This window comes from Leopardus geoffroyi, chromosome A2, assembly GCF_018350155.1.
Source record: "Leopardus geoffroyi isolate Oge1 chromosome A2, O.geoffroyi_Oge1_pat1.0, whole genome shotgun sequence".
In the NCBI taxonomy this organism is placed as follows: Eukaryota; Metazoa; Chordata; class Mammalia; order Carnivora; family Felidae; genus Leopardus; species Leopardus geoffroyi.
The window spans coordinates 50062204-50083969 of NC_059331.1; the positions used below are offsets into that span (position 1 = coordinate 50062204).

The 21766-nt window shown below is 41.0% G+C and overlaps 1 long non-coding RNA gene across 2 annotated transcripts in view; it reads right to left on the minus strand.

Annotated features, from left to right (window-relative positions):
- LOC123605926 overlaps window positions 1–21766 on the minus strand; it is a 799403-nt gene that overhangs the window by 608308 nt on the left and 169329 nt on the right. For both annotated transcript variants that reach the window (XR_006716009.1, XR_006716008.1), the window contains 2 exons: window positions 9957–10155; window positions 9159–9418 (listed from right to left, as the gene is read on the minus strand). This is a non-coding gene — a long non-coding RNA (uncharacterized LOC123605926). The remainder of the gene's footprint in view (window positions 1–9158; window positions 9419–9956; window positions 10156–21766) is intronic.

A 21766-nucleotide genomic window follows, 5' to 3' on the forward strand; every position in this document is an offset into this window, starting at 1 on the left:
AGGTGTGCTTTGTATGGGATTTGGAGGTAGCTGCTGTTTTCTATTTCTGCTGGCCCTATACCTTACAAGCTGAAACACTTGGTTTTGCTTCTGGATTGGTGCATCAGATACACCGTTTGGGGTTTATAAATCATGAAAACTGGCTCTTACTGTTAGAATCACAAAGGCTTTTCATGTAGATGAGAGTGTTTGCAAATAATCAGGATAATAGACATTAATTGTAATTAGACATTGATTGTAATGCCAATATTATGTACATACATTATAACACAAATACCATTTTTCACATGTAACTTCTAACTCATTCAGTCCCTGCAGGCAAAAAGATAAATGACTGCTCCTGGAGTTAACTGGAGTCAGTGACTCTTCTCTTTTATTAGTTTAAAAATTAATATCCTGTGAGAAGAAACTGTATGGTCTGGAAAAGGACTGTTTCAAGGCATGTCCTTTGGGATCAGATTAAATGCATTCAAATTCCCACAGTGCCACTCATTACCTTGGAGAAAATCTTTGCTATTCTAGTGCCTAGGCTTCTCATCTGAAAATCAGAGGCAGAATAATACCAGGGGTTAGATGTAACAGCATATGTGAACAGGCCCTTAGTTTTTCTTGCGTTTGAGAGCTGCAGTATCCTGTATCATCTACAAACCTTCACCCTTTCTTCCCAAAATTTACCACCCACAGTGCTCTCTAGTCTTCAAAGAAAATAAAAACCATCAGAAATTCTTTTCACTCAATATTGGCAGTCTACAGTGAAAATTAAATTTTCAATGTGAATTTGGGAGGAGGCCAAGGTGGACAAACAGCATAGAAGTCTTGTTTTTGCATCTCTCATCCCTGAAATGCAGCCAGATATACACTAAACCATCCTGCACACCTAGAAAACTGATTTGAGGATTAACACAACAATCTGCACAACCTGAATCACAGAACTCGGCAGGTACGCGGCGCAGAGAGGTGAACTGGAGAGAGAAATGGCAGAGGGCAGGGAGCTGTTTTTGCTTGTGGAGAGAGGACAGAGACGGGGTGGTGTATGGGAAAAACAACCCCCCCAAACGCAGCTGGAGAGAAAGTGTAAAAGTGGAAACAGCTGCAGGGACTGAACTAAAGAGGGAGAAAGGAGAGGGTTTAAATTCCATTATGACTCTATACTCTGAAACTCCGCAGCTCGATACCTGGCAGTGCTCTGGTGGGAAGGGCGAATCCCCAGGAGCAGAGTGAAGTCTGGGGGTTCTCGGGCCACGGGGGAGAGGCGGTTCCCCTGCTGGGAGGACAGCGGGTAGAGGCTGTGAGGCCTCCTACAGGCTCTCAGTGGACCCTGGAGAACAACCACATTCGCCGGTGCTGGAACAAGGCCGTTAAGGGTGAAGCCTGGCACCAGATGTGTGTTGTTATTTTCCATAATCCCTGAAATGCTGCTGCTACATGATCGCGTGAACTTTTTCTGGGCAAGCGGTCCCCAGCCACAGTCTCTGGGCATTGGCACCAGCACTGTCCCACGAACGTTCCTGGGTGCAGCCGGCACCTGGCCATTGCTCCGAGAGACCTCCCCCAGAAGGTCTAAGCGGGTCAAAGCCGCAGTCCCTCAGAAGTGAGGGGTTGGGAAACACACCCCCATTTGAGATAAAACTCAGGGCAGAGGTGCCGCCTGGCAGCCTAACAGCTTGGTCACGGACACTGTAGAAGCGGGGAGTGGACAGAAGCTGGGGACAAAGGACAGGTGTGCTATTGCTGGTCCAGGAGAGCACAGAGTTCTGATACTAGAAATCAGATAGCTGGGTGACGACATTTCGACCTCTCCTGCGAACGCACACACAAGCCTACACATGCCACAGCAATCTACCCCAGTAAGCTAAGCAGCTCCATCTAGGGAGAACAGAGCCATTACACTAAACCCCGCCCAACTGGGCCAACAGCGCTCTTGAGAGACAAACACAAGTCTCAGCCTGCTTAGTTTACAAACTACAAAGCGTTTCATAGCTTGACTTCTACAGGAAACCAGATGTAATTTCAATCGTACTTCATTCTGTTCGCTGGTCCTTTTATTCATTTTTTTTTTATTTTTCTTTTCTTATTCTTGAATACAGAAAGAGAAAAAATCTATTTTTTATTTAAAATATTTTTATTCAGATATTAATATTAAAATAATTTTGTTTGTTTTTTTTTTAATTTTTTTTCAACGTTTATTTATTTTTGGGACAGAGAGAGACAGAGCATGAACGGGGGAGGGGCAGAGAGAGAGGGAGACACAGAATCAGAAACAGGCTCCAGGCTCCGAGCCATCAGCCCAGAGCCCGACGCGGGGCTCGAACTCACGGACCGCGAGATCGTGACCTGGCTGAAGTCGGACGCTTAACCGACTGCGCCACCCAGGCGCCCCTAAATAATTTTGTTTTTATTAAAACATTATTCTTTAATTTTTTCTACTATTCTTTTTACTTTTGTGTAAATTTTTTTAAATTCTATTTTACTTCCATTATTTTATTTTATTCTATTTTATTGTATTCATTTTTTCAAATTTTCAAACGATTTCTTTTTTCACTTTTTTCTTTTTCTTATCTTTCCCTTTTTTCCCTAATCTACCAAGCTTCTTTCAACAACCAGACCAAGACATACCTATAATCTAACAACCTTTATTTGATTTCTTTGTGTTGTTTTTAATTTTAATTTCTTTACCCTACTTCCTTCAAAATGACAAAACAAAGGAATTCACCCCAAAAGAAAGAACAGGAAGAAATGACAGCCAGGGACTTAATCAACACAGATACAAGCAATAATGTCTCCACCAGAATGTAGAATCATGATAATAAGAATACTAGCTGGGGTTGAAAATAGATTAGAATCCCTTCCTGCAGAGATAAAAGAAGTAAAAACCAATCAGGATGAAATAAAAAATGGTATAACTGAGCTGCAATCTTGACATGGCAGCAACTATGGATGAGGCAGAGAAGCAAATCAGCAATACAGAGGACAAACTTATGGAGAACAATGGAGCAGGAAAAAAAAGGGAAACTAAGGCAAAAGAGCACAAAAAAAATTAGAGAAATCAGTGACTCATTAAAAAGTAATAACATCAGAATCGTAGGGGTCCCAGAAGATGAAGAGAGATAAAAAGGGGTAGATAATTTATGTTAGCAAATCATAGTGGAAAACTTTCCTAGCCTGGGGAAAGACATGGACATCAAAATCCAGAAGGCACAGAGGATTCCCATTAGATTCAACAAAAACTGACCATCAACAAGGCATATCATAGTCAAATTCACAAAATACCCAGGCAAGGAAAGAATCATGAAAGCAACAAGGGAAAAAAAGTCCTTAACCTACAAGGGAAGACAGATCAGGTTCACAGTGGACCTATCCACAGAAACTTGGCAGGCCAGAAAGGAGTGGCAGGATATACTCAATGTGCTGAATCAGAAAAATATGCAGCCAAGAATTCTTTATCCAACAAGGCTGTCATTCAAAATAGAAGGAAGCATAAAAAGTTTCCCAGGCAAACAAAAATTAAAGGAGTTCATGATCATTAAACAAGCCCTGCAAGAAATTTTAAGGGGGACTCTCTGAGGGGAGAGAAGATGAAAAAGAAAAAGGAAAGAAAAGAAAAATAAACAAAAACAAAAAGACCAAAGTCAACAAAGACTAGAAAGGACCAGAGAACACTACCAGAAACTCCACCTCTACAGGCATCATAAGAGCAATAAATTCCTATCTTTCAGTACTCACTCTAAACGTCAAAGGTCTAAATGCTCCAATCAAAAGACATAGGGTAACATAATGGATAAGAAAACAAGATTCATCTATATGCTGTTTACAAGAGACCCATTTTATACCTAAAGATACATTCAGATTGAAAACAAGGGGATGGAGAACCATCATGCTAATGGTCACCAAAAGAAACCTGGAGCAGTCATACTTATATCAGAAAATCTAGGCTTTAAAATAAAAACTGTAACAAGAGATGAAGAAGGGCGTTATATCATAATTAAGGGGTCTATCCACAAATAAGACCTAACAATTGTAAACATTTATGCACCAAATGTGAAAGAACCCAAATATATAAATCAATTAATCACAAACATACATAAACTTATCGATAATAATACCATAATACTAGGGGACTTCAACACCCCCATTTAGAGCAAAGGACAGACCATCTAAACAGAAAATCAACAAGGAAACAATGGCTTTGAATGGACTGAATGGGCTTAACAGATATATCCAGAATATTTCAACCTAAAGCAGCAGAATACACATTCTTCTCCAGTGCACATGGAACATTCTCCAGAGTAGATCATATACAGGGACACAAATCAGTCCTCAATAAGCACAAAAAGATCAAGATCATACTGTGTTTATTTTTTCTTTTTTTTTTTTTAATGTTTTTATTTATTTTTGAGACAGAGAGAGACAGATCATGAACGGGGGAGGGTCAGAGAGAGAGGGAGACACAGAATCGGAAGCAGGCTCCAGGCTCTGGGCCATCAGCCCAGAGCCCGACGCGGGGCTCGAACTCACGGACCGCGAGATCGTGACCTGGCTGAAGTCGGACGCTTAACCGACTGCGCCACCCAGGCGCCCCCATACTGTGTTTATTTTCACACCACAATGCTATGAAACTTGAAATCAATCACAAGAAAAATTTGGAAAGATAAATACTTAGAAACTAAAAACCATCCTACTAAAGAACTAATGGGCTAAGCAAGAAGTTAAAGAGGAAATTAAAAAGTACATGGAAGCCACTGAAAATGATAACACCACAGCCCAAAACCTCTGGGACACAGCAAAGGTGGTCATAAGAAGAAAGTATATAGCAATCCAGCCCTTCCAAAAAAAGGAAGAAAGGTCTCAGATATACAACCTAACCTTACACCTTAAAGAACTGGAAAAAGAACAGCAAAGAAAACTGAAAACCATCCGGATACAGGAAATAATAAAGATTAGAGCAGAAATCAATGAGACTGAAACCAAAAAAAAAAAAAAAAAAAAAAAAAAAAAAAAAAAACAGAACAGATCAATGAAACCAGGAGCTGGTTCTTTGAAAGAATTAACAAAATTGAGAAACCTCTAGCCAGTATGATCAAAATGAAAAAGGAAAGGATCCAAATAAATAAAATCAAGAATGAAAGAGGAGAGATCACAATCAACACAGCAGAAATAAAAACAATAATAAGAGAATATTATGAGCAATTATATGCCAATAAAATGGGAAATCTGGAAGAAAAGGACAAATTCCTAGAAACATATAAACTACCAAAACTGAAGCAGCAAAAAATAGAAAATTTGAACAGATCCAAAACCAGGAAAGAAATTGAATTAGTAATCAACAATCTCCCAAAAGACAAGAGTCCAGGGCTGGATGGCTTTCCAGGGGAATTCTACCAAACATTTAAGGAAGAGTTAACACCTATTCTTTTGAAGCTGTTCCAAAAAATAGAAATGGAAAGAAAACTTCCAAACTCTTTCTACAAAGCCAACATTACCTTGATTCCAAAACCACACACAGACCTCACTAAAAAGGAGAAGTATAGACCAATTTCCCTGATGAACATGGATGCAAAAATCCTCAACAAGATACTTGCCAACCAGATCCAACAATACATTAAAAGAATTATTCACCATAACCAAGTGGGATTTATACCTGGGGTGCAGGGCTGGTTCAATATCCACAAAACAATCAATGTGATACATCACATCAATAAAATAAAGGACAAGAACCACATGATCCTCTTAATAGATGCAAAGAAAGCATGTGACAACATACAACATCCTTTCTTGAGAAAAGTCCTCAAGAAAGTAGGGATAGAAGGATCATGTCTCAAGATCATAAAAGCCATGTATGAAAGACTCACCATTAATATCACCCTCAATGGGGAAAAACTGAGAGGTTTCCCCCTAAGGTCAGGAACACAACAGGATATCCACTCTCACCACTGTTATTCAATATAGTATTGGAAGTCTTAGCCTCAGCAATCAGAAAATACAAAGGAATAAAAGTCATCCAAATCAGCCAGGAGTAAGTGAAACGTTTACTCTTTGTAGATGACATGATACTCTATATGGAAAACCCAAAAGATTCCACCAAAAAACTGCTAAAACTGATTCATGAATTCAGCAAAGTCACAAGATATAAAATCAATGAACAAAAAATAGGTTGCATTTCTATACACCAATAATGAAGTAACAGAAAGAAAAATCAAGGAATCGATCCCATTTACAACTGCACCAAAAAACATAAAATACCTAGGAATAAACATAACCAAAGAGGTGAAAAATCTATACACTGAAAACTAGAGAAAGCTTATGAAAGAAATTGAAAAAGGCACATATAAAAATGGAAAAATATTCAATTCCAGGCTCCTAGATTAGAAGAACAAACATTGTTGGGGCTCCTGGGTGGCTCAGTCAGTTGAGCGCCTGACTTCAGCTCAGGTCATGATCTCGCAGTCCGTGAGTTCAGGCTCCGCGTTGGGCTCTGTGCTGACAGCTCAGAGTCTGGAGCCTGCTTCAAATTCTGGGTCTCCCTGTCTCTCTGCCCCTCCCCCACTCGTTCTCTTTCTCTCTGTCAAGAATAAATAAACATTTAAAAAAAATTTTTAAAGAACAAACATTGTTAAAATGTCGATACTACACAAAACCATCTACATATTCAATGCAATACTTATCAAAATAACACCAGAATTCTTCACAGAGAACAAACAATTCTAAAATTTGTATGGACCCAGAAAAGACCCCGAATAGCCAAAGCAATCTTGAAAAAGAAAACCAAAACAGGAAGCATCACACTCCCAGACTTCAAGACATATTAAAAAGCTGTAATTAAGTAGTATGATACTGCACAAAAACAGACACCCAGATCAATGGAACAGAATAGAGAACGCAGAAATAGACCCACAAACGTATGGGCAACTAATCTTTGACAAAGCAGGAAAGAATATCCAATGGAATAAAGACAGTCTCTTCAGCAAATGGTGCTGGGAAAACTGGACAGCGACATGCAGAAGAATGAACGTGGATCACTTTCTTACACCATACACAAAAATAAACTCAAAATGGATGAAAGACCTAAATGTAAGACAGGAAGCCATCAAAATCCTTGAGGAGAAAGCAGGCAAAAACCTCTTTGATCCTGGCCACAGCAACTTCTTACTAAACACATCTCCAGAGGCAAGGGAAACAAAAGCAAAAATGAACTATTGAGACTTCATCAAAATAAAAAGCTTCTGCACAGCAAAGGAAATAATCAGCAAAACTAAAAGGCAACCAACAGAATGGGAGAAGATATTTGCAAACAGCATATCAGATAAAGGGTTAGTATCTAAAATCTATAAAGAACTTATCAAAGTCAACACCCAAAAAACAATCCAGTGAAGAAATGGGCAAAAGACATGAATAGACACTTCTCCAAACAAGACATCCAGATGACCAACCGACACATGAAAAAATGCTCAACATCACTCACCATCAGGGAAATACAAATCAAAACCACAATGAGATACCACCTCACACCTGTCAGAATGGCTAACATTAACAACTCAGGCAACAACAGATGTTGGTGAGGATGCAGAGAAAGAGAATCTCTTTTGCACTGCTTGTGAGAATGCAAACTGGTGCAGCCACTCTGGGAAACAGTATAGAGGTTCCTCAAAAAATTAAAAATAGAGCTGCCCTATGACCAGCAATTTCACTACTAGGTATTTACCCAAGGGATACAGGTGTGCTGTTTCAAAGGGGCATATACACCCTAATGTTTATAGCAGCACTATCGACAATAGCCAAAGTATGGAAAGAGCCCAAATGTCCATTGGTGGATGAATGGATAAAGAAGATGTGGTCAATGGAGTACTACATGGCAATGAGAAAGAACGAAATATGGCCATTTGTAGCAACGTGGATGGAACTGGAGAGTGTGATGCTAAGTGAAATAAGCCATACAGAGAAAGACAGATACCATATGGTTTCACTCTTATGTGGATCCTGAGAAACTTAACAGAAACCCATGGGGGAGGGGAAGGAAAAAAAAAAGAGGTTAGAGTGGGAGAGAGCCAAAGCATAAGAGACTCTTAAAAACTGAGAACTGAGGGTTGATGGGGGGTGAGGGGGGGGGAGGGTGGGTGATGGGTATTGAGGAGGGCACCTTTTGGGATGAGCACTGGGTGGTGTATGGAAACCAATTTGACAATAAATTTCATATATTGAAAAAAAAATAAAAAATAAAAAAAAGAAGATGTGGTATATATATTCAATGGAGTATTACTCACCAATCAAGAAGAATGAAATCTTGCCATTTGCAACTACCTGGATGGAACTGGAGGGTATTATGCTAAGCAAAATTAGTCAGAGAAAGACAAATATCATATGGCTTCACTCACATGAGGAACTTAATAGACAAAACAGATGAACATAAGGGAAGGGAAGCAAAAATAATATAAAAACAGGGAAGGGGAGAAAACATAAAAGACTCTCAAATACAGAGAACAAACAGAGGGTTGCTGGAGGGGTTGTGGGAGGGGGTATGGCCTAAATGGTACGGGGCACTAAGGAATCTACTCCTGAAATCATTATTGCACCATATGCTAACTTGGATGTAAATTACATAATAAATAAATTAAAAACATAAAAATAAAAAATAAAATAAATAAAAATAAAAAGCAAAATAAATAAATGTGAATTTGTATGGTGAGCCAAACATATTCCCAAACATGGAATGATGACTCAGACCATCACAGTTCACTTACAGGGACCAGTACCTGACTCTGGCTTCCCTTAGAACAGGGCACATGATATTAAGGTCACTGACAACTGGTAAGAAAAGTCCTAGCAGTGGCACTCTGACGAAACAGGACTCAGAGAGATTATGCAAGTGAACCCAAGTCACACAGGTGTAAAATGGCAGAGCCAAGGTTTGAACCTACATCAGTGTGAAGGCAAAGCCTGAGAGCTTACCTGTTATGCTGTAATATTTGCCTATCGAGTAAACATCACCCTGCCCTCAGGACCTTTGCTTTTTCAAATCAACCAATCAATCAACCTTAAAGATGTTGTACACAAGCTCAGGACAGAACGACAGGCTTCTATATCACCAGAAATACAAGAAGCTAAAGTCCAAGAAATTCAGCCAATATATAGGCCGCTGTTTCCTAAGATGTCAAACAGCTTACCTGGATGGAAATTTTCACTGGGGGTCCTCTCAGTTTTGAATCACACTGACCCAGCACTGGGTGTGCCAGCTCTGCAAACATAATAGCCAATATCTGGAGCAAGATGAAACAAATTATCCCCTCATCCAGATGTTTTGATGTTCATTAATATGACATCTTATTAAGAATGTGTTATGTGCTGGGTATCTGGTAGGAGACTGGCTCATTTTTCTTATTTTCCAGATGTGTTGTACAATAAGAATGGAAACATGGTCTCACTCCTAGAAATGAAATGAGTGGAGAAAAATGACAGATTATAAAACAAACATCTCTGCCTAATTTGCAATGAATTAGCAGGATTTATTACTAATAACAACATAATGGGCTGGCATACATTCATGGAGAACTAATGGCATGTCAAGCAATATAACGAATGTTTTATGCATATTATTGTCACATTTAATCCCTGCACCTATTTTCATTGGAGACACAAGGATTTGGAGACTTGGAGAGGCTGTAAAGTGGAAGTGGTCAAGTTAGATTCAAAGTGTGACTGTCTGACTCCAGAGCCCTAACTCAACTGTCACTTCAGTGACTTTGTTATGTCTTTGCTACATAGAGTGTGGTTCATGGACCATCAGCAACTGACTTCTGGAAGTTTGTTAGAAATGAGGGATGTCAGCCTCCCTCCCCAGATATGATGAATGCATGCCTACACTTTACCAGGATCCTCAGGAGACCATGTGCTAACTTCTAGATGTCCTTCACAGACCACTTGCTTCATATCACCTGAGTGCTTGTGGCAAAAAAAGCACCTACCCTCCATTCCAGGTTCATTGAACAAGATTCTCTGAGGGTGGCACCCAGGAATCTGTACTTTTATGAGTTCTTCAGTTTGTTTTGATGGCACAATGACATCTGATAACCAATGCTGTGTTATATTTCTTCTTTTCAAGGTCTAGCTGTGGGGTTCTATTCTTTCTTCTGGAAATGGAAGATGTATCCCAAAATGGAAGAACTGTAAAAAAGAAAATTGGTCCAATTGAGGGCTCTTAGGAAGACATTCACTTATTGCTGATTTGTAATCCTGGGGAAGCTTGAACCATCCTATCAAAGCCAACTCATCAAGTCCATCCAATTCAGCAACATATGCTGAGTCAGTGTGCTCAGCATTAGGAGCAAGGAACAAGGGTGAGTTTTTAACTAGGAGGATGATAAAAAGACACAAACAAACATGATCTAAAACACAGGAGCTCATTGGCATAAGAGATGCACACTATCCAAATCAGGTCTGCCTAACTGGAAACCCCAACACCTTCTGTCAGCCAGTTAGTCCCATATGGAACCAGGGAAATAGACTGGCCATGACCTCAGCCCCTCTTCTTGGTGCTGTCTGAAGTTAGGCTGGTACACAAAAACCTCTAGGCCTCCCTGAGCCTAGACAGACATTTGTACATCAGCATACATTTGCACACCAACCATGTTGCTCTAATGTATTCACTTGGGTTTTGGCTTTGCTTCTCCTGTTTAGCTGTCAAATAATCTATTTAGATTAAAGCTTCTGCTCTGTCAGGGCACACACCCATGGCTGATGTCCACCAATCTCCCTTTTAGCTCCCTGAAGTGAGCTGGCATCTGGATTTTAAGCATTCATTCATTTCACATGCAAGTGCCCAGGATTAAGATACTATGGAGATACAAGACTGATTCTGTATTCTACACCTGGAAATTTGACTTAGAGTCTAACAGTGCAGGACATTAGCCATTAAATACTTACAAACAGAGATCAATGCAATGGAGGTGAGGTTTGGAGTCCTGTAAAAGTTAACAGAGGACCAAAAACTCAACCAGAGTCCACACAGAAGTCTTTCCTGAGGAAGTGACATTCAATGGAGACCGGAAGATCCAGAGATGAGACTGATTACCTGGACCCCTGCCATCCCTTGTGGATCAAGAAGACTTACACCTGAAAGTCTACTGTTCTACAATGGCCTTCAATCCACATTTAATATGTACTCAATCTGCATTTAATACGTACTAGTGTGTGGGGCGCCTCGGTGGCTCAGTCGGTTAAGAGTCCGACTTCAGCTCAGGTCATGATCTCACGGTTCGTGAGTTCGAGCCCTGTGTCGGGCTCTGTGCTGACAGCTGAGAGCCTGGAGCCTGCTTTGGATTCCATCTCTCTCTCTCTCTCTCTCTCTCTGCCCCTCCCCTGCTCACGCTCTTTCTCTCTCTCTCTCTCAAAAAAAAAAAAAAAATATATATATATATAATATATATATAATATATATATTATGGGTTTTATATTATATATATATATATAATATATATATATTATGGGTTTTGTGCTTTGTTATAGATTGAGTCTATGTTGAAGCCCTAATCTCCCATGTGACTATATTTGGAGATGAAGCCTCTGAAGAAGTAATGAAGGGTAAACCAGGTTATAAGGATGGGGCCCTGATCCAATAGGATTGGTGTCCTTTTAGAAACACCTGAGAGATCCCTCTCACTCTATGACATGTAAGGGCACAGCAAGAAGGATGCTGTCTGCAAGCCAGGAAGAAGGTTCTCCCCAGAAACCAAACCCTGTTGTAAACTTGATCTTAGACTTCCAGCCTCCAGAACTGTGAGAAAATAAATGTCTGCTGTGTAAGTCACCCAGTCCATGGGTTTCATTATGTCAGCCTGAGCAGACTAATACATGCTGTATTTTGATATGCATCTGCTAAAGCCACTTCTTTACCCATTTATCATTACTTAGAATTACAAGAGAAAAATTAGACACAGGGTCTTAAGGATTTATTTTCTCTCCTTTTTTCCTGATCAGCAATAATGTCTGTGTGATATTTGTAACAGTGGGCTAAATTAAAATAAGATCAGTAATTTTATAGTTTAGGCGAACAAAATCGATTTTCTATCATAAATATATTTCTTAATTTTAAGTAAACAAGGTATCCAATAAATTTACACATTTAAATGGTTAGAATGATAATTTAGGGTTTGCTTATTCACATTAACTATTTAAAATTATGGAAAAATATTGTTTTAACATAAGAAAATGAGTATTCTTCAAGTTTTGCCACACCTCCTTTTTTTTATAGTATTTAGGGATGAATATTCTCCAACATTTTTCTTATTTTTTGTGAGAAAGGCAAAGGTTAGCCCAGCATCTTTTGGATTTCACAAAGGTTTTTGATTTTTCACAATTATAATTCACATTTTAACAACTATGGCTGGTCTAAGAAATGAAAGCCTTTAATTTCTTATTTCCATTAATTTCCTTAATTACTGTGCTCTACCCTTACAAATATATAAGCAATGAGGTAAGTAAGCATCCTAATTCCTATTCAGTATAGGGAAACGTGGTGCAGGGAGGGGACGTGAAAATAAAGCCAATGTCACAAAGTCAGAAAATGGAAGTCAGCTTCCAAATTCAGGACTGTTTGACTCTCATCTACTGCCTTCTACACTTAACCACTTAATTCCTCATCTATACTTCCTTCTCTTCTGATTAGAGCTCTCCTCTCCACCACCTTCCCAACCCAATACCCTCACTAGCTATGCTGTCCAGAGGACCCTTCACCATCCATCCTCCCCCATCTTGTCTATTCTAGCACACACTGGCTCCCTCTCTCTACCTCACGTCTCACACCCACACCAGAGTGTCAGGAAATGAAGCACCACTGGAATCCAAAATGTGGAAAAACCAACCCCCTACTACTGGTATCTATAGAATGTTAGAGAGAGGCAGCACTTGACCTTGAAGTTTTGGGGATGAACCAAGTTGTAGAGACATGTAAATATTACGAACAAAAGTAGAGAGTAGGGAAGTTATAAAATGTATGAAATATATCCCAAATCAGAGTTCTATTTTGAGAAAGAACAGAGTGCATGCATTGGACATGTCTATCACCCAGACAGGTTGTCTAAGTGAGCTGTAGAGAATACTAGGCACAGGTTGGTAGAGGCTTGCTTGTGTCTCCCCAGCATCTCTCTCTGCTGCTAGTAACAGATGTCAGCACATCCATGTGACCCAAATGAGGCCAATTCTAGTACTGCCCCCTGGCAACAGTGATTGGTCTAAGGTGGAGGGCAAAGCACTTGACTCTAGCTGGACTGATCAGATTCTCTATTCTGGGAATCTGAGTATTCTTCAGACACATAGTCACCAAGAGTGGTTGAACTTGAGTCACTCTCTGACAGTTTTCTAGAAAGCAGGTCATGCACTTTGGCCTCTGAGACCTCTGGGGCATCCCTGTGTCCTATTATTCCTAAGACTTGGTTATCTGTCTCTTCCTTTGGTTTACTGAGCTACTCCATTTGCTGGAGTCAGATTCTATTGCTTTAACACAGACTAAGGAGTTTGTACTTCATTAAGTAGGAAACTCAGGGTCATTAAAGGATTTTAAGAATAGGGGGATTATTATCAGGCATGCAGAAATAATCCACAGGGATAGACAGAAACAGCATAAGAATGCCATTTACTGATATGCTCATCAATGATTATTCAGAGCCAGAGTTACAGTCCTTGTACTGGAAACAATGGGACTGATGATGGGTTTAAAATATCAACAAAGAAATCAGAGAACTCAAAGTAAGGAGTCCCATAAAGCAAGGTAAATTACATTCCAGACAGTCAGAAGCACATTCTTCTTTAATCTTGATCATTCCAGATTTGAAAACTATGATTTTCAGAATCACAGAATATTCAGGTGACATGTGACATTCCATTACTTGGTCTCAGGAAATTGTGTGTGTGTGTGTGTGTGTGTGTGTGTGTGTGTGTGTGTGTGTGTGTGTGTTTTAAGTGTGTATATATTACATTTCCCCCAACCCCCTCAAAAAAATCCAGCCATGTCCAAAACCTAAAAAGTCCTACAATTCAATAGTATTCCTGATGAGACACCATGCTCTCTTTTTAAATTAATTTTTTAATGTTTCTTTATTTTGAGAGAGAGAGCATGAGTGGGAAAGGGGCAGAGAGAGAGAGAGAGAGAGAGAGGGAGAGAGAATCCCAAGCAGACTCCACACTGTCAGCACAGAGCCTGATGGCAGGGCTTGATCTCACAAACCGCGAGATCATGATCTGAGCCAAAATCAAGAGTTGGACATTCAACTGACTGAGTCACCCAGGAGCCATGAGAAGCCTTGCTCTTAACCTTCCTCACTTCCCACCTTTCAAGAAACTGCTTGGATGATATGAGCTCAGCCAAAGGCCAGTGGACTCAGATTTTTCTTGGGATAGGGAGGAAGAAATAAGAGCATCCCATGATTATGTCCCAATTTAGGTAACTTTGGGCTTCATTTTGTTTCACGATTTGATTCTCAGAAATGAGAGCAGAGAGTCATGGGTATCACTGACCTGCCTCCACATGCAAAATGAGCCTGTCAATTCACACAGTTTGGAAGGTCGCCCATTCCAGCATCAAATTCCACATTCTCTAACAGGGACTGTTAGAGTGTCCACACTCTTGCTTTGTTCTCCCATTTCTGTCCTCCCTGCTTCTCAGCAGACCATACAGGGTATTATAACATGTATGAGCCTGGATGTATATGCTTGTGTGCATTAGGAACAGTCATTTTAATTCTTTAGTTACATATCATAACAATATCATCAAGGACTAGAAAATCTGAAGACTTTACCTGTGTACAGAATTTTATAATTTGCTAAAACTTTTTACATTATTCCATCAATTATATTAAAAGGCAGAGTTTCTCAACCTCATCACAGCTGACATTTAGGTCTAGAAACTTTTTTTGTGGTAGGGGACTGTCCTGTGAATCGTGGGACGTTTAGCAGCACCCTTGGCCTCTGACCATTACCTACCAGTAGCATCCAGCCCAGTTGTGGCAATCACAAGCATCTCCAGACATTTTGGGGGCAAAATTGTCCCTGGTAAAAACTGCTGCTATAAGATATTGCCTCATTTCTTCTAGATGCCCCTTACTCCATCCTCTATATCTGCCTCATTGGCAAAGTCCTACTCATCTTTTCATGGTTAGTTGATACATGGCCTCCTCCTGAAAGTCCTCCCTGGCCTCCCAGAACCAGTTAGGGGCCCTTCCCTGGCTTTCTTCAATCCCCCTAGTCACCTTAATTTGCAACTGTTATACTTAAATTTTTTTTTTACATTTATTTATTTTTGAGAGACAGAGAGAGTCAGCACAAGTGGGGGAGGGGCAGAGAGGAGACACAGAATCTGAAGCAGACTCTAGGCTCCAAGAGCTGTCAGCACAGAGCCCAACACGGGGCTCGAACCCACAAACCATGAGATCATGACCTGAGCCAAAGTCGGACGTTTAACCGACTGAGCCACCCAGGCGCCCCAGCAACTATTATACTTTACGACAAGTGCCTGGTAATGTCTGCTCCCCCATTGACTGTGAGTCCCGCTTATTGTTCACACCCAAATTGCATGGCAGGGTGAATTATATCTGGTAGATATCCAAAAACTCCTTGGGAACAAAGAAAATAGGGCAGGTAATATTAGCACCATTTTGCTCATGAAGAGACTGAGGTTAAGGTAGTCAACCGACTTCCTTATCCACGGTCATAAAGCTTCTTAAATAGTTCAGCTGCTTTTACTTCCCAAATGTCTCTGGATTCCAAATATTTGCCTCCATCCGCATGGAAATCACCCAAGTCAAAGTCACCATTTCTCACCTGGGCTTCTTACAATCCTAGTGGATCCCCTCCAGGACGTATCATCTGTTCTGTACATGCCAGCCTTGTGGTCTTGCAGATGCTTATCTCCAAGATCATAGTTCAACCCCGCTAGGGAAGCCCCTGCCCACCTCTACACCCATATCTACCTCCCCCTACCACGCCTACCCCCTCCCTGGATTTCCCTCTATTCCAAATATGGGCAACTCCCTTCCACAGCAGGGCCCTGACATACACTTTCCCCTCTCCTGTAATGTTCTATTCCTTCTTTTCACCTAACAAACTTTTCTATTCCTGATACTCTTAGTTCTAAAGTCACTTTTCCTTCTTCAACACTCTACAGCATGAATTAGATCAAGTACCCCTGGTGTAGGCTCTCATGCCCCAATACCTTTCTCTCATAGCACTTATTATTTATGACTGTTTGTGTTGAATGTCTCTGCCCCTGGTAAGAATTGCCGCTATAAGGTATCACCTTACCTCTGCTATATAAGTTCTACAATAATGGGCCCATGTTTATTTTGCCCACTGTTGTTATGCCACTACATTGCACAGCAGCCTGGCACATAGTAGGCACTTGATGCACATTTATGGAAGGAAGAAAGGAAGGAGATAGGAAGGAAGAAGACAGAAAGAGTAGAAAGAAGGTAGCAAAAGGGGAAGGAAGAAATGGGAAGAGGGCAGATTCAGAGGAAGGGAGGGAGGAAGATAGAAGCATGCAAAGAAATATGTAATACACAGAATTATCACTGCTAGCTTATACACTGTGGCATTCTTAAAGAAAAAGCCCTTTTCATCTCCACTTTGACAAGAATGCTCAGACCATCTTAAACCATCCACTCATCTAATGTATCATGTAAGCAATTGTTTGGAATCTGCTACACAAAAAGAGAATCAGAAATCAATAGAGCTTGTGACCTTTAAAGGAAATGACATTTTTTGCAGGATACACTGGTGGCACATGGCGAATGTGACAATTTTCAGGCAGCATGTTGTGCCTCTAGAAATATATTACAGATTTTCTGTCTGTACACCCACCTTTACCTAAGCTGTGGTTGGATTTTCTCCACATGGGAACACTGAGGTCATCAGCCTCCCCTCCTCCTGCAGACAGAGTCTTTGCATATGGAGCAGCCCTTTGGGAGGTTGGCATTGGTGTGGGAGAGGGTGAGGGCAGTGGGAAAAGGGAACCTGAAATGGTAAAGGATGGAAGCTAATGGAGAAGAACAGAGACAGCAAGGGGGTGCCATCTTTCACCCCTTCCCTTCCCCCCTCTCCTATTTTCTCTGATCAAAGATGGGGAGAAGTGAGAACACTGGCTCCTCCCAAAGCTATAAGATAAATCTGGTTCTTATCAAAATGGGTGCTTTAGGGCAGGCCTGATATTCTGCCCTTAAGTCCCCCTGCACTTCTATTCCGCCTTTCATCCAGGGAGGCCCAACCTCCAACCCCTAAAATGTTCCAGATTTCATAAGTCCCGACCACTTGTGATGGTTGATTTCATGTGTCATCTTGGCTGGTCCACTGGTACCCAGTTTCAGGTCAAACATCAGTCTAGATATTGTGAAGAATTTTTTTTTTTTTGTAAGACACTGAAATCAGTAGACTCTAAGTAAAGCAGTCACCTTTTACAATTTAAGTGGGCCTCATCCAATCAGTTAAAGGCCTGAACAGTAAAGGCAGATTCCACAAGAATAGAGGAATTCTGCCTTATAGACTGCCATTGGACTCAAGGGGCAATATCAACTCTTCCATGGGCTGCCTGCTGGCCTGGACTGCAAATATGGGGCTGAGTCTCCAAAAATCATGTAAGCTAATTCCTTAAAATAAACCTCCATCTCCTAATCTCAGTATGTCCCTTCCCGCCCCCATCTCACTGTACACACACACACACATACACACACTCATATACACACATACATCCTATTGGCTCCGTTTCTCTGGAGAACCCTGACTAATATACGACTCCTCCTCCTCCTAATCACAATGCACAACTCTGGGTCTGACTGCCCAGGCTTGCTGGGACAATCTGATTAATGATTTCTGGCTGCAGCATTATTAGATATGAACACAGTGAGAAATTACCCCTCCGGGTGAACACTCACTGTAGCTAGGGCCCACACGTGTATCCACACACTGATTTTTATCTCACATCCTCCCAGACAAGCAAAGAGAAGAACCATCTGTATGTCCCTTTTTACAAATGAGGAAAGTAAGGCCCGGGGAGGTCAATTGGGATGCCCAAATTCACATGTCTACTGTCAATTAGAACTCAAACCTGGGTTTGTCTTCCATTCTGGCCTCTTTCTGGAATTGTACTGGTCTGCCCAAAGCCAAGCTCCTGACATTACAGAATCTAATGGTGGGACCCTGAGACACAGCGTCAGGCAGAGGGAAAAGCTGAAACATGTGGCAAAAGAACTTGGATTTGGATTAAGTCAGACCTGCATCCTAACTGTGCTGCTAACTCCCTGGGGGATCTTGCACAGTCATTTCACTCCTCTTGTCCTCGGTTTACCCAGCTGTGAGATGAGAGGGCTGGACTAACGAGGAGTAATTTCTGGGAAGGATCTCTCTCTTTGTGCAGCTTCCAAAGTGCCATGATTGGAGAGCAATGGCCAAGTAACAAGAATAAACTAACACAAGCAAGGAACAAAGGTTTCTGGTGTGTGTATATGTGTGCGTGCGTCTGTGTATGTTTGTGTGTGTGTGTTGTTGTTATCACTTTTCTCTGCTGCCAGGGTCTGTTTTGAGTTTTTCCACCCTTGACACCCGTGTCTGACACATCTCTCCAGCTCATAATGAGCTTTCATTCAAGTCACTGATCAATAGCAGTAACCAGCAGGTCTGTGTCTCCTGCTTGTTTTCTCTATCTTCAATCTGCCAAGACAGATTAGGCTATTTCCAAGGTCACTCAATATTCAGGGAGAGAATGGAAAGATATCTGTTGGGCTGTTCATAGAACAAGGCTGCAAACAGACAAGCTGAGAGCTCAACTGTGTGTTCCATGACAGATTCGATTTACATCAAGGTCAAAGAGGGTACGTTTTCTTGCTGAACCCTTCCCGAGTCAGAGCTGCTGGCTACCAAGTCAGGGTCCTCCCTAATGGAACACTGACTTATAAACACAGAGCCAGCCTCACCAGTCAAGAGGTGCAGTGTAATCTTGTGATTCGAGGTGTCTCTTGCTATGCAATCTGCTTTATCAGTCTGTTGAAACATTCATCACTGGACTTCAGTGCAGGATACAGCACAGAGCCTCTTTCCTTACCAATCCTGACATTTTTGTTGCAATAGCTAAGTCTAATCTCTTGACAAGTACTTCTATTCACCCAATCACAGCAATGCAGTCAGTACTTGTAGAGAAAGCATCTGTTCAGCCTCCACCTTTGAAGACATGCATAGAAGTTTCCTGGTTCAGGAAAACAACACAATAAGAATGGCGTTACCCTATTCCCCCAATTATTTGGGAGGAAACTGGGAAAATAAAACATAGAATATCTCAAGTAAAAAAAGGTTTCCAATTTTAAACCTATAAGTGATCGTTCAAAAACTGTAAAGATAAAACCCAGGCTACAACATACAGACTTGTGGGGGCCTGCCTCAACTCTTGTTCTGTTTTGAATTGTGTCTCCACAAAAAGTCTTATGTTGAGGTCCTAACCCCTAGAACCTCAAAATGTAACTGTATTTGGAGTTTAAAGTATACCTTTAATGAGGTAATTAAATTAAAATGAGATCATCAGGGTGAGCTCTAATCTAACATGACTGGTGATTTTAAACAAAGAGAAAATCTGGACACAATCACATACAGAAGGAAGATGGTGTGCAGACACAGGGGAAGATGGCCATCTACATACCAAGGAGAGAGGCCTGGAACAGATTTTTCTTTCAAGGCCCTCAGAAGGAACCAACTCTGCTGTCACATTGGTCTCAGATTTCTAGCTTCCATAACTGTGAGAAAATGACTTTCTGTTGTTGAAGCCCCCCAACCTGTGGTACTTTGTTATAGTGGCCTTAGCAAACTCATAAAACTCTCTCTGAAGACGGTGCAACATTTGTCGAATACCTGAGGCATAGATTCAGATGCAGGGGTCTCTCTCTTAAGAGGTTTAAAATGCCAATAAAATAGTCAGCGTTTCAAAGGGGATCCTTTCTAGAGGAAAAACATGTAAATATAATATGTATATATGAGAGAAGAGAAAGAGAGAGAGAGATGCACTTTCTGCTAATCCTTTATTTGCTATGATACTTTGAAGTTGTCTAATCTGGCTATGTGAATCACAGTACTACTAAGGAGCAGTCCTTGGTGTTATTAAGGATTTAATTCAATCATTCTATAAATATTTATTTGATATTTCCTATATTCCAGCCACTGTACTAGGAACTGGGGTTACAAGTGTGAACAAAATCCCTACTCTAATTGAGCTTATGTTCTAGGAGGGGAGATAGGTGAATAAGAAGTCATACCTAAGGAGTTGGTTAGGCAGTGATACAAGCTATGGAAAAAAATAAATCAGGGAAAAGAAATGAATTGTTGAGAGCTTTCATTTTAGACAGAATGGATGGGGCATGCTGATTGGTGACCCAATGTCTCTCTGCTCTATCCCAGTCCTTCCAAGGTCAGTTCTGTAAAGCAGGGGGCTGGAAGCCTGTGAATTATATTCCTAAGATTCCCTTGCAGCTGGCACCAGCTAGTTTCTGCCAATGCTCCCTCTGCCAGTAGGAATCACGGATGAGAGACTGGAAGGCAGAAGGAAGGAAGAAGCAACGTTCTTTCTGCTTCTGGTGGTGCTTTAAGCAACTTTAGCTGCCATGGTGGAGTGGCCGGGTAAGGGGGACTCTTGAGTTCCTGATCAGACAGACTGACACCAAGAGCAGTAACCCTGCAGCAGTTAATGGCTCTGCCTTTGGCAGTGGTAACACCAGAAGCAGGTCTCTTCTAGCTCCCAAGCACCAATGGAAGTGAAGACTGGTCTTGCTGCAAAGCAGTGGCAGTGTTGGACCCAGAAGCATCCGTCTCTGTGGCACATGTGCAGCCTCTGGGTTACACCATTTCTCCTTTTCTTTTCCAGCGCCCCTGCTGTCATGAATCTGTATGGGCCCACCTATTCCTTCTGCCCCACCAGGCTTTCAATTTGTAATCAATCCCCCTCTATTACATTCTCTGAAAACAAACAAACAAACAAACAAACAAAAAACAATTGTTCCTGTGTTTCTAATTAGACAATGACCAGGACAGAAGGTCTCACTAAGAAAGTGGCATTTGGGTTAAGGATATAAAGAAAACAGAGTGAGACTTGGGAATATCTGGGGTAGAAGCATTCCAGGCAGAGGGAAGTGTGAGTTCCAAAGTCCCAACTGGGAACATATCTGTTATTTTCAGGGAACACTAAGGAGGCCATAGGAGATGGAGGAGATTGATGAAGGGAGAGAAAAGCAGAAAATGAGATTAGAAAATGAGCCTCAGATCATGAGGCTACTGAGATGATGCTATTACCCTAAACAAAAAAATTCAAGATCCCCTACTAAATGTATAGAGAGAGAATGACAAAGCTGGAAGTCATCATAATTTTGAAGGGATATTGGAACCCAGTGTATGCCTGTTCCAACATTATGAAAAAGGAAAAACCATGGGAACTGTGATTTAAAACAGGCTCCTTGAAGACTATAGCCCACAGGTCAAATCCAGCCCACTACCAAATCCAGCTTTTGTAAATAAAGTTTTAGTGGCACACAGCCACACCCATTCATGTACACATTGCATATGGTGGCATTTGCATCATGATGGTAGACATGAGTACTTGCAACAGAGACTATCTGGACCACAAAGCCTAAGATATTTACTCTTTCCTTTGTAGAAAAAGTTTGCCAACCCTGATGTAGAGAGTTAGTCATTTCAGTGATAAAGAACTGATTTCAGAATAGGAAAATAACCATATATGGTTAGTAAAAAAATTTTA